Source organism: Trachypithecus francoisi, unplaced genomic scaffold (assembly GCF_009764315.1).
Source record: "Trachypithecus francoisi isolate TF-2019V2 unplaced genomic scaffold, Tfra_2.0 Lachesis_group6, whole genome shotgun sequence".
Classification (NCBI taxonomy): domain Eukaryota; kingdom Metazoa; phylum Chordata; class Mammalia; order Primates; family Cercopithecidae; genus Trachypithecus; species Trachypithecus francoisi.
In genome coordinates this window covers 25,787,875-25,801,976 of record NW_022681471.1, presented here as the reverse complement: position 1 = coordinate 25,801,976, position 14,102 = coordinate 25,787,875, and the positions used below count along the sequence as shown (strand labels likewise).

The 14,102-nt window shown below is 39.5% G+C and overlaps 1 protein-coding gene across 5 annotated transcripts in view; it reads left to right on the top strand.

Moving 5' to 3' along the window:
- Positions 1-14,102, top strand: part of FHL1 (four and a half LIM domains 1) — a 69,015-nt gene that overhangs the window by 37,120 nt on the left and 17,793 nt on the right. The window contains exon 1 of one of the 5 annotated variants that reach the window (XM_033201728.1): positions 9,458-9,514. The exons of the other annotated variants lie outside the window; for them this stretch is intronic. The gene's annotated coding sequence lies outside the window, so the exon portion shown is untranslated. Of the gene's footprint in view, positions 1-9,457; positions 9,515-14,102 lie in introns of those variants that run through there. 5 annotated transcript variants of the gene reach the window in all.

Genomic DNA, 14,102 nt, shown 5'->3' with positions numbered 1-14,102 from the left:
ATTTTATTATATTTATATTTGCTTTATCAAATATCCACCATTAATCCATCTTAATTTTTGGATGTATTTCAGAGTACGCTGAAGGCATCTGTATGCTTTACCCCTAAACACTTCAGCTTTATCATTATGTGGTTTCAATTTTGACTTTCTTAGAGCTGCTTTCAGATTTATTGAGATCCTGATACTTATTTTGGTGGTGGCTAAGAAGAGGTAATAACTCGAATGTGCAATATGCTGAGTTTTCAGACCCTGGGAGTTTCTCTTTGTTTGTAACTACCAGCAAGTATACGGACACATACATATTGCTGTCCCTTCCCCGCTTCATTATATGGTCACATTATTTGTATTGTTGAAACTTGGAAAGCCAGCCTAGGAAATGCAGTTGAGGGGTTTTGGATATGAATGAATTCAAAGAATTGGGGTTGAGAATAGTAGGGCAAAAGGTTAGAGTTAGCTACTATAAAGGGAGGATAGAGTTGGGTATAAGGAATGGGGAAGAGATTCAGATCAGGAAGTTACCAGCATGATACCACTTTCTTTTTTTTTTTTTTTTTTTGAGACGGAGTCTCGCTCTGTCGCCTGGGCTGGAGTGCAGTGGCCGGATCTCAGCTCACTGCAAGCTCCGCCTCCCGGATTCACGCCATTCTCCTGCCTCAGCCTCCCGAGTAGCTGGGACTACAGGCGCCCGCCACCTCGCCCGGCTAGTTTTTTTTTTTTTTTTTTGTATTTTTAGTAGAGACGGGGTTTCACCATGTTAGCCAGGATGGTCTCGATCTCCTGACCTTGTGATCCGCCCGTCTCGGCCTCCCAAAGTGCTGGGATTACAGGCTTGAGCCACCGCGCCCAGCCGATACCACTTTCATATATGAAGTCTAGAGAGGGTTTGGTGGCTGTTTATATGACCTAAAGGTCATGGATTGAATAAACACTAAGAGTGCAAATAGAGTCCTTCCAGTCTAGTGGTGTTCATATTATATTCCATGGAACCCTAGAATTCATAGAAATGTCTCAAAGGTTTTACTAACATTTGAATTATACTTTGGCAAGTATATTGAACTATTTTTAAAAACACTAATAAGAAAACCTAACAAAAACACTTGACTGTGTTTCATAGAAAATTTTAACATCTTGGAGAACACATACTGATTGACTTTTTTATTTTATGTATTATTTTTTTGAGACGGAGTCTCGCTCTCTCACCCAGGCTGGAGTGTAATGGTGTGATCTCGTCTCACTGCAACCTCTGCCTTTCAGGTTGAAGCGATTCTCCTGCCTCAGCTTCCTGAGTAGCTGGAATTACAGGTGCTCACCACTATGCCTGACTAATTTTTGTATTTTTAGTAGAGACGGGGTTTTGCCATGTTGGCTGGGCTGTTCGTGAACTCCTGACTTCAGGTGATCCACCCGCCTTGGCCTCCCTAAGTGCTGGGATTACAGGCGTGAGCCACCGCACCTGGCCCTGATTGACTTTAAAATAAGTAAAGGTTATTAATGTCAACCTAAAATAAAGTTTTGACTAACACTTATCTGTCATCCATCAAAGTCGGGGTAGTATTTCTATGTGGGAATAAAGACAAAAGGTCCACAGCAGGACCATTACACTAAAGCCATGGGTGTTAAGGCATTGGCCTGCAAAAGCTGAAGTTACGTTTTGGTTTCCAGTTACCATGAGCAGTTATCCATCTGTTATATTTAGATTTTTTTTTTCTAGTACCTTTAGGAATCTGCAAACAGACGAGTATCTGCTTTAAACTTGAAACTACCATAAAAGGAGAGAGATGGTTAGGATGCAGGCGACTGGCTACAGTGTCATCCTTCAGATGGGCCTGTGTGAATGGATTAGGGAACCTTCAAAAAGGTCTCTCTTCTGGCCCAAACTGCTCAACCTAGTCTGAAAACGTATGTGTACAATATTGCACTTCATTGTGAGATGTGATGTTCAGGGCTTCTTTAATAATGCCTTAAAAAACCTTAAAATGGGTTTGGCAGATTTCTTTCATTTGGAGGCTATGGTACTCAACTTTGGTGTTTTTCATTCCGGACTGTACCACATTCTATGCCCATAGTTTGAAAAACATTTTGGAAGCCAGTACCTGCTTGTGCGTAGCTGCAGTCAATTTTTAAAGGTTTTGCTGATGTATATTTTATTTTCCCCTAACATTTATTAAGATCTGCAAAGTTGAAATGACTTTGCAGTGGCCACCTTTATCCCCATCATCAAGAGGCTGCCATTAACAGCATTTTATTCTACCTGTTTTATCACGTATCTATCCATCCCTCCATCCATCAGTCTGTCTTATTTTTGGATGCATTTCAAAGTGAATGTAGCAGATTTCGCCAGTTAACTTCATAATATTTTATGCACTTGAAGTCTAGCTTTTTGAACGGTACACAAATGTGACTAAATTGCTATAGAATGCTGTGAAAGAAGGTATAAAATAAATGCCCCAGTTTTGCTGGGAAAAAATTTAGGAGCCTTATTTTAAAAGTAACAGGTATTCTGGAATCCTGGCATGGAGTTGGAAAAAAATATACTAGCTAATTTTTAAATTGGAACTTTTTTGTGACTCAGTCATTGCTGACCCCTAAAAAAGAGAGGATACACTTGTAAATTTTATATTCATCCCAGGCAGGAGCCAAGTAACTTCCTGTTCTTATAGAGAGGCAAGATCATGTTGAAAAGTGTTATAGGCATAGAATGTTGGTTACGCCCACAGAATCGATTGCATTTGGAAGGCAGAGGAACAGTTAACTGAGGACTAAGTTGATCTATGCAGGGTCTGATTCCAAACCCTGGTGTCAAGGTGTTAAGTGCAAATTAATTTTTTTTTTTTAAGAAAACACTCTTGTTACAATTTGGACAGAGAGAATGGTATGGAGATGAAAGGTTCTCCTGTATAGTTTTGCCCCTATTTATGTGGAAAGCACACCCTACATTCTTGCAAAGCTGTGTTGTTCCCTTTATTCTCAGTCCCCAGAATTGTGTGCAAACACTCTCTCTTGGCCCAGGGGTTTGACTGGGTATGTTTCCTTCTGGAAGTCTTCACTAGCACTCTTGAGTTAGCTGGCAGGAGATCCCTTAAAATCATTTCCAAGCAGTTTTTCTCACTTCCCTATGGGGGCAAATCCTGTACTTTCCACTTCAGTTCCAGCTGCTGTTGCTTGGGAAGAAACAGATTTCTGCTGTGTTCTCAATCTCCAGACGGTCCATGTAAATTTAATGTATAAGAACAAAGAGGCTGAGTGCGGTGGCTCACACCTGTAATCCCAGGTGTGATTTGGGATGCCGAGGTGGGTGGATCACCTGAGGTCAGAAGTTCGAGAGCAACCTAGCCAACATGGCAAAACCCTGTCTCTACTAAAAATACAAAATTAGCTGAGCGTGGTGGTGGGCGCCTGTAATCACAGCTACTCAGGAAGCTGAGGCAGAAGAATCGCTTGAACTCGGGAGGCAGAGATTGCCGTGAGCCAAGATTGCACCACTGCACTCCAGCCTGGGCGACAGAGCGAGACTGTCTCAAAAAAAAAAAAAAAAAGAAAAAGAAAAAAAAGAGGACAGAAAATATTTTGGGCAGGGATTAGTTGGGGGATGTGGGTGGGAAACCTGGGGGATGTGGGTGGGAACCTGGTGATTAGATATATTTAAACGCGTCATGTCAGTGTAGAACGTGAATTAAAAAGAAATTATATATGGAGAGTTGTAAGAAATTTGCCAATCCCTTCAGACACACACATAACCCTTTAAAACCCATTAAAACTCCTTGGCACAATGGAATAACATGAACTTTGGTCTTGGAAGAGACTATTAGGTTGCAACGTTTTTGATTTCTCTACCCCTGACTTGCTCTTTGATCTTGGAAAGTGACTGACTTGTCCTGTGATTGTTTCATAATCACTCATAATAAAACTGATTTACTGTATATAGTGAATAGTTAAGTTTAAAACTATATCTAGTTTCCGTTATAGCTCAAGTTTATGTATTATTAGTGTTTAGATGTTAACATTAAGCTTTCAAATCAGATAAAATTTAATTTGAAAAAAGTTTCATGTATGAATACTTTATATTCTGTAGTTCATACACGCAGTACCACCCTTAATTAAATGGTATTTCCACAAATCAGTTTGGAAGATTTTCTTCCTGCAAAATGTATGTTTAAAATACATGAAAATTGATGGGACTATGTATTTATGGCTAGTAGGAAAGTGGAAAGTTTTTTAGATTTATGCTTAGGACAGGTGATAGTACTTGAGCTTCTATTCTTAGTTTGACCTTGCCTCCTCCCACCCCCTTAAAGCAAGACACTTAATCTCTTTAATGTCTCAGTTTATTCATCTTTAACACCTGTAGTCTTATTTTATGAAAACGGTACCAGGTTTATATTTGGTAGCATTTGAGGACTTGATATAGAAGGTGGCATGGAAGTTCAAATTATATAGAAAGTATTTGTATGCTGAATGATAATCTTGACAAATTACTGATTACTACATTTAGAAAGTTACAACTCTGGAGGGAATTGATATTTGATATTGTTTTCCTGTGTGTTCTAAGTTACCACCATAACAGTAGGAAAATAAACCCTATCCTGGCTGTGTTACAAAGGGATTAACTCACTTCTTCAAGTTGTTACTAAATCTCCAGCCCTTTAAACAACAGAAATAAAAAGTGTTCCTCATTTTAATTTTTCCCAAATAAAAGTCTTATAACTAACCTTGGCTTAATTTTTTCTTTTCTTTTGTTGAGGGCGTTCCAGTTATTTTCTTTGTGAGGAACGGAGGATAAACCATGTCAGTTACTTAAAGCAACTAAAAATACCCTGTACAGATATGCAGAGGAGTATGCTTTTGATTTTTAGATCAAAGCGAAGAAGCAAGATTTTATGGAGCTTGCTTATTATATACTTATTCCCAGCTACTTGTGCCTTTTCAAATAATTAAATATTAACTAAATACAAGAGGATTAAATAGCTAGACTTTAAGTAAAGCTAAAATACCCATATTAGTATTTTGTAAATTCTGTATAATTGAAAGTTTAGGCTGATATGAAAGAGGGAATTCCTATCATGGGGATTGCCTGTCTTTTCACAATGACCTACCACTAGATTTTATAGTATATGATAAATGTGTGTGTGTTTATTGTGAAATTTGAGTGAGTCATATGAAAAATAAGTATACTTGAAAAATCAAAAGACATTACCTACTTGGGTACAAAATCTGACTTTTATATGTATTTCTTTTATGACCATATTATGTTATATTAAAGTGTGTATAGTACTTGGACATATATTATTTAATTTCATTCCTAAAACAATTCAATAGGGAAAGCGAGATAGATATTAATATTCCCATTTCGTAGATAAGGAAGAAAAATGAACTTGGCTTGTAAGCAATTCAGCAGAATCAGAGATTGCATTTGAGATTTTTGATTCTAAGTCTGGTGTGCTTTCCTTGGGTTACAACACAATAAAGTCAAAAACATTTACTGTTATTTTCATTAATTGAAAGCTTAAAATCAATTTAAAATTTTAACAGTATAAAATTTAACAGTATAAAAATACTGTTAATTTAATTTTATGACGTTAATTTTTAAATTGATTTTTAAATTTGCCGAAAGTGTTTTAAAATCAGTATCCTTTTTCACAGTTCCTGAATTAATCTCTTCTCTGTACATTTCCTGTTCCAGTATGATAATTTATATAGGCTTTAGCATTTACTTATGGTATTAAATGAGTAGACAGTTTGAAGGGAATTAAGATTAATTAGGTCTTGCAATTCTTATAATACTCCTGGTTTGCCACACTGAATTGCCATGACATAGCTGGGGATCGCTGTTTAAACATCTAACAAAGATAGCTGCCAGTATACTTAATTTTAAAACGGTCTGCATCTATTAAGCTGTTTTATAAACATCAACCCCTTTTCTGAAGTCCAAAGTTAGTTTTTTAAAATGTTCACTGATAATGGAGTGGGGGTGCTGGTGACATTTCTTTTTCTTGTTTATCTGTAAAGACAGGGAGGTGCAATCTAAGTTAGGAAATCAGTGACAAATAGTTGTAGAACATGGGTCACCTGGCTTCAATTAGTTATGTGACCTTTAAGAAAACAAGTGCCCATTTCAGAAAAGACTGACCTTTGAGGCTACAGACATCAAGCTACTCCTCTACTTTAAGGAAGAAACAATGACAGGGTTAATTTAAAACTCTGATGCGGACAGAGTTGAAAAATCCATGACAGATTTATATAACAAACGTGGATGGTGTTTTGTTTTCCCAGCATGCAGTTTTAAGGTCAGACTTATGACTCAGAGCGGTGCACTTCCCTGGTGGTATGCATCAGTGACATGTTGCCAGTCTAATCGTCCAGAAGGGCTTGTGCCCAGCTCAGCTTGCTCCATTATAATCCCCAGCTGAGAAGCCACCTTTCATTTTTTAAAATAGATAAGGAAGCCAACACGAACATTTGAAACTCAAATACTATATGTACTTTATAACTTTTCAGCCTGAAGACTTGATGAACACTAAGGTGCCTCTTTAATTTTGAGAAGTATAATCTCCAATGCTACTAATCTATCATGGTGTGGCACTGCGTGAGGATATGTTGTGTGCATCATCAGTATCAGCATTTTGCTGAGTGTACTGTTTTTTAGTTCATTGGCAAGGCATCGTGGGTTTTGGTGCAAAGAGCATGGATTTGGAATCAAAAGCCACTTCCTGTCTGGGTGGCTGATTAGCTGAGGGTAACCTTCGCATAGCTGGCATGGGATTTCCAGATGGCATCCTCTCTGCATGAACAAAAACAATGTGCCATTTCAGTAAACTTTGGTGGGTGCTCCCTGATCCACTCTAGATCTTTTCACCTCTTTCCTTTTACTCTCTCCCTTTCTTGTAAATCAAAACTCCCATTCCTTTAGTGTGGCTGATCTCTTTTGGGGGTTAGAAGAAAGCAATCTGATTAAACTAACTACTGTTTTTAGTTGGTTCATCCTATCTTTAAAAAATATATATATTTCAAGGCTGGGCTCAGTGGCTCACACCTGTACTCCCAGCACTTTGGGAGGCCGAGGCGGGTGAATCACCTGAGATCAGGAGTTCGAGAGCAGCCTGGCCAACATGGTGAAACTCTTGTCTCTACTAAAAATACAAAAATTAACCAGGCATGGTGGCACGCACCTTTAGTCCCAGCTACTCAGGAGGCTGAGGCAGGAGAATCGCTTGACCCCGGGAGGCAGAGGTTGCAGTGAGCTGAGATAGCACCATTGCACTCCAGCCTGGGTGACAGAGCGAGACTCCATCTTAAAATATATATATATATATATATATTTTTTTTTTCTTACATCATTGTTTGTGATATTTGTCAATAAGAGACTAAGTTAATTGTGGTATAGCTTCACAATTGGATACTATGTACGTATTCAAAAAGTAGAAGCTCTTTACGTACTGACAAGGAAAATTCTCTGAATATAATAAATGGAACTAGCAATAGAATAAATAGAAAAAGCAAGGTGCAGAAGAGTATGTATAGTATACCACTATTTATGTTTTTTTTAAAAAAAGAGGAAAAACAAAAAATATATATTGCTGCCTGCCTTTTATAAGCCCGGTATCTCCAGAAGCATAAAGAAGACACTGGTATCATTGGTTATCAATGGAGAAGGGGAAGTAGATGTCTGGGGATAGGTAGGGGGAGGAAGACTTTTCACTATGTATTCTTTCATACTTCTTCAAAAATACATCTTTGGAAATAAATCTATGCAAAAAAAGAACGTTCATAGCAGTATTATTCATAGTGGCTAAAAAGTGGAAATAACCCAAATGTCCATTACCTGACGAATGGTTGAACGATATGTGGTGTATCTATACAATAGACTATTATTCAGCCATAAACAGAACTGAAATACTGATGCATGCCATAGCATGGTTGAACCATGAAAACATTATACTAAGGGAAAGAAATCTGCCACAAAAAGCTGCATATTGTGTGATTCCATTTTTATGGAAGCATTATACTAAGTGAAAGAAGTCAGCCACAGAAGGTCATATATTGTATGATTCCATTGCCAGAAGTGGCACATCCATAAAGACAGAAAGTAGGTTAGTGTTTCCCAGGGGGTGGGGTGGGGTGGGGTATGCAGAGTGATGGTTAAGAGGTCCAGGATTTCTTTGGGGGCGATGAAAATGTAGAATCGGATGGTGGTAATGATTGATATACATTATGAATATACTAAAAACGCTGAATTGTACACTTTATAAAGGTGAATTTTATGATATATAAATTGTTTATTTTAAATTTTACTTAGAGAAGGGCGTCTTACTATGTTGCCCAGGCTAGTCTTGAACTCCTGGCCTCAAGCAATCCTTCTACCTTGGCCTCCCAAAGCACAGACGTGTAAATTATATCTCAATAAATAAGATAACGTAGCAAAACAACTTGAAGTCATGAACATGGAAACTTAAAGAATCACTGTGAACATATAAAACAATGAACAACTAAAGTTTTCACCTAAGAAATGTTTTTATTCTAAAATATTTTACATACTATCTCTATAATGACAAAGAACTTCATGTTCTTTAGCTACCTTCACTCACGCTCACCTGGGATTATTTCATTTTATAAGTGAAGATTGTTAACCCAAATGAAACCCTGATTGATAAAATTTTGGGTAAAATAACTGAAGAAAGAATGTGTGATTATCTGGAATTGAGATGTTGTAGCTGCAGGCCTTGCCCAGGCTGTGCCAGTAGGAGAGGAGGTATGGAGCCTCAGAGAATCTTTGGGACCAGTGTACCCTTTCTCTCCTCACAGCTCATCCCAGAGCTGTCCTTGCCTCCTTAGGCTGATATGCCCCTGTTCCCTTCCTTGCATTCTCCTGTGGTGAGCTGAGGCACAGGGTTTAGGGACCCTATTGTGATAGGAGGAGATTAGCTTTGGGACTCTGGGATGAGATCTGTGTACCTGAAAATATAGCCTCTCTGATCCTAGTCACTGTTCATGCATGGAGAGTGACAGCTAAGAGGTCTGGGGTTTCTTTTTGGGTGGGAATGTGAGGTGCGCTCGGTCATTGTGGACATACAGCAATGGTCTGTCTACACAATGGTCAGATAATAGTCTTCTTACAGTCATCCCAACTCTAGATGCTTTAGCCAGAGTTCATCTTGGGGTGGGTATGGGGGATTGACCACAACGTATTTTTGGTCCAGAGTTGGGTAGATGGTGCATATTTTGGTTCTGCCACCCTGGGACCTTGGGCATTGCTGTACTTACCCAAACTGTGTCTCAGCACAAACAACCTCATCTCCTGAGCTGCAGAGTCCTTTCTGTAAGTGGCTTGATGAGATAGGGTCTTTCAGATCCATGTCCTTGAGATTTATTCAGAATTAACTCATGTAATACGATGCTAATCTGCATTCTGGCTGGAGCTGCATATAGGTAGCCTCTTTTCGTTGTTGGCCTTTATAGCCAACTTAAGCTCAGAGATGTGAAGCAAGGGTGGCCTGCCTGATGAATTAGTGCTCATAAGGTAAGCCCTTATTTGTTGCGTTGGAAAGTTTATTGACTGTAGCCAGAAAAGGTCTAATTATCCATTGGGCTAACTGGGGCCCTTTCCTGGCAGGGAGGATGTAGGGAAGACTCTCCACAGCTCAAGACTGGGCAGGTGACCTAGACCTATTGGGTATTTATTTCATTAGAGGATCAACAGAGGAGAGATTTGTTCTCCCCAGGTGTCCATCATCTGTTCATAAACCCTCCTGACCCATGTTGAATCCACAGACTGTCTCCACTGGGCTGTCAAGCTGCTAGAGGCCAATTCCTCTGAGTCCCTAGGACTTTGAGGTTTGCTCTCTGCTGCCCCAGTCATTCTCAGGCCCATGGTCCTTGCAGCTGGGCTCTTGGCCAACATCCTGAGCTCTTATCTCTTTTCCACATATCACCTGTGAGTTAGTAAACTTGATAAATTCTATTTGTAGGAATCTGCTGCTTGGATCAGCCACATTTTTATCATGTAGTTGAATTAATAATAATATATAGTGCTTACTGTGTGTCAGCCACTGTTCTAAATGTTACAAATATTTACTGCTTTATTTCTCACAATGACCCTCTTACATAGGTACTATTATCGTCCCCATTTTATAGATAGGCAAATTTAGTCACAGAGAAGTTAAGTGAAACTTGCCAATGTCATACAACCAGTAAGTGGTGGAGGCAGGATTCGAGTCTAGATATTCTGGCTTCAGTCTATGCTCTTAGCCACTGCACTATGTTCTCTTGAATCATTATGAAATAAAGATACTGATACTATCTCAGGGCAGATTTCCTATTATTTGTCTTGGAACTAACCATGTTAATTGTTCAACCAATCTCATATAAAGTTAAGCCTTAAATTTCTTTCATGGAAGCCTTCAAAAATAGTTATGGTCCAGTCTAAATCATTTTACCTGAATTTCATTGAACGCAATAGGACAACCACTCCTTGTTTCATTTTCTGTACCTTAGATAATCTGGTCTTATTTATACCAGTCAGGTACATACTTCCCATGTTTGTTCGTGTTGATTATCACACTGATTGGAAATGAGCCAGAAGGGTGGGGATGTGAGGTGAATGGGGTGTGATCTTTCCAAGTACATGTTCTTTGGTGGCTTCTGCTCCTCTAGCTGCAGACTCTCCTTGCGTTCTCCTTTCTGGACTTCGTGTTCCTGTCATTCTGTTTCATGTACTTGCTGCCTGGCATGGTGAACTTGTTATTTGACTTCAGAGGCTTTGAAATCACTCACTCTTGTTCCTTAAGTGTCAGCTGTTTTAGGTAGAGCCTCTGCTTCCCCATCCAACCTAGTCCATATCTCTCTCAGCTCTGCGTCAACTACTGCTTCCAAGTTAGCCAAAGTTTATCCGTGAACTTTGTTTTTCTTTTTAAGTTTAATAGGGTTTAATTGAGCAAAGAATGATTCGCGAATCAGGCGGCCTCTCGAACCAGAGTAGGCTAAGAGACTCCAGCATTAACCATAACTGTGGCTGAGATAACTTGACTGGACCCTTGCATGAGAGAATCTGCAAAATGTGTCATCTGCACACACAACTGTCCCTTAGTCTCAGGGTATGTGACCCAGATTAACCTCTGTTGATGAATATAAAGTCAAGGGATAACAAGCCCCATTTACCGTACATAGCATTCCTAAGGTTTACATTGTCATGTGTAAAGATCCCTTGCTAATATGGTACAAGGAATAGTGCCTTTGGAGTCCAGCCACTCAGCTTCTAGACCTGGAGCAGCTGTTAACTCAGGGATGCAGGTCATCTCTCCATCTCTGGGTCTCAGCTTTTCCATCTGTAAAATGAGATGATTGGATTAGGTGGTATCTAAGACTATTTCCAACTCTATCATGCGATCTTTATGAAGCTGGAGACACCCTCAGACCTGGCTCACTTTTCTTCAGGTCCGCCAAGCCTCTCCAACTTGTGGAGGAGCCTATAGTCTGTCCTCACCATGCACAGGTTGAAAAACAGGGAAGACAAGCTGCCATTGAGGGTGGTAATCTAATGGCAGACCACACACCAACAAGATCACTCTGGTTCTGCAGCTGAGTTTTCACAAAAGAGTGCCTGTCCTGGCACAACAGAAGAGCTCCTTCCACAGAAAGTTATTATTTGCTCTCTCAGATACGAATCACTGTGGGCCACTGCTCTCCTCTGTCCACCTGTAATTACTTCTGCATTGAATCTGAATCAAGACACTGCTCAGGCAGTCAAATGATGGTCTTCGGGGAAACTTGGCAGATGGAAGCCAAGTGAGCTTTCACTTTATGTACTTTCAGTCCTCTGGAAATCTGGATTTCCCCTGCTATCAAAATAGACAATGCTGTTGCCTAACAAAATATAGACTTCCTGAGTGACATCCAGGTCACGGCTCGGTCTCTTTCCTCCTGCTATGTTCACGCTTCCACTTCTGTGCACCATGTTAGGTTCAGATGTTCTACTGACCAAACTCCAGCGAACCACTCATGAGTCTTTTCAACCTTTACCTTGAATTCTAGGGCTATCTTCTATTTGGGGTTTGAAGACACCAATGCATAATAAAGTAATGTTTTAATTATAATTTTTGGTAAATATAGATAGATTGTATGTTACTAGCCTTGATGTTTCACACAAGGAAGCAGAGCTCATGAATTATTATGATAACATCCCTGAACAAGGCAGTCGATCTCAGTTATCAGCTTTAAGAATAAAGGTATGGATGGAAGCTTATTTTATTTGCTCTTCTTTCCTGTTATGGATGTTAACCAGCTGGGTAAATTATAGAATAGGGTCATGGAATGTTTAGCCCTCAAGCATTTATCAGAGGCTTGAAATGTTCATAAAAGGTGGGCTTGGTGAATGCCAGGACTTAGCATGGTTGAAAGGGTGTTTTGAGTCATGGTACATGGCAACATGGAAATAAAACAGATATATCACAAGTAGGTGGTAGAAATAAACTGGAAGAGAATTTTAACATCTAAAATGTGACAAGGATTTATCCTTACCAGCTTCTCAGTTTCCTAAAACATTTATTTTCCTTTGATTTGAGATTCTGTATTTATGTTGTACATTTTTTTCTAAAACATTTTCTGGTTTCTATTTTCTTTACTTCTTTTACTTTTTTGCTGCTTCTGTTTTTTGAAAAATATCATCCTAGGCATACTCTGAAAGTCATTTGTTCGGTGTTTTCCTGGTAGTGATTTCTGGTTATAGGCCCATAAAAGTATCTGTAGGATGTGGTTGGGATAGTTCCTACCTCTTGGTAAAAGTCTGGTAGTAACACAGGAAGGGAAGAGACTTTGGGGACAAGAGACATTTAAAACTGATCATGACATTACCAAAAATCAAAGGACAGGGGCTGTGGCTCATGCTTCTTTATCTCTCTGTGAATATTATAAGGAAACTTCGAAGCCCTGGTCAACTGTGAAATGAACAGGTCTTCAGTTGAGTTAATTAGCATTTTCCAGGTGCTTTGCTGTTTACAGTGTCCTTTATTTCATGTATCTTATCTCATTTGTTACAGGTCTTCTCCTTTCATACTCACCTTTTCCTTTTCTCTGAGATTCAGAGACCCTTTGGGGAGGCCGAATTTCAGGTTTGTTTTCATTAGGACCTTACATGACCAAATCCCCCCTCTTGGGGTTCCAGGGGTGCTCCTTCATTTTACTCTCTGGCGGGTATGCCATGAATTGTGACATTTAAGCAGTGACTTTGCAAAATTGGACTTGTCAGTAGGAAAAAGTACTCTTCCCACCTTAAAGATTGACGGGAACATGAGATGGCTGAAGCTGTCCTGGGCTTTTTTCTGGCAAGAGTACATAGGACAAGAAATACTCCGGAGAGCTCAACATTGAATCACATCATATCATAGTGCATGACTAGTTGCCTTAATCTTGCAGTTGGACTCACTCAGGAGAAATTGTTGGCAGAGGGATTAAGTAGCCTGACAAAATTATATTGAGAAAAAAACTTGCAGTCTATTAATTTATTAGTAGTAGATATGAGGGAAAGAAGAGTAATGTAAAAAAACAAATGGACATGAAACACGGATAAATCCACAAAGACTCCATTACAGTTTGTTAATCAGCCTCTTGCCCCTGGCCATGACTAATGACCAGTAATTGTCTGAATTTGGAAATTTCTTCAGGAAAAGAAAAATCTAGTAAAGGGAGAAAGGTGACCACAAGTCAAGCTGTGAATGAGGAAGTCCTGAAATGTGGGCCAAGTGGGTCACTGAATTTGCCGTGTTTGATTCTTCGGTTGCACCACTTTGAACTTTTGAAGTTTGATCCTCCCAGTGGTGTTTCTGAGGTAGAGAGGCTAGGATTAGATTGCAGTGTGAGAAATCCCACAAACGTGATTCTACTGTAATCTTACTGTTCTCTCTCGCTCCTTGATAACTGGGATCCATTGAAGGGGGTTCATTTTTGACATCTCAGAAGAAGCTCATTGTGAAGTCTAAAATAAAGTGCCACTCTTCCCGACACCAGCTCTGCCTCCCATATTCCCCATTATTTTCCCAGTCACCCAGAGTCACAACCTCAGAGAGATCCTTGGCTCCTTCCCTTTCTTTCAGTCCTTGTAGCCCTGTCACAGT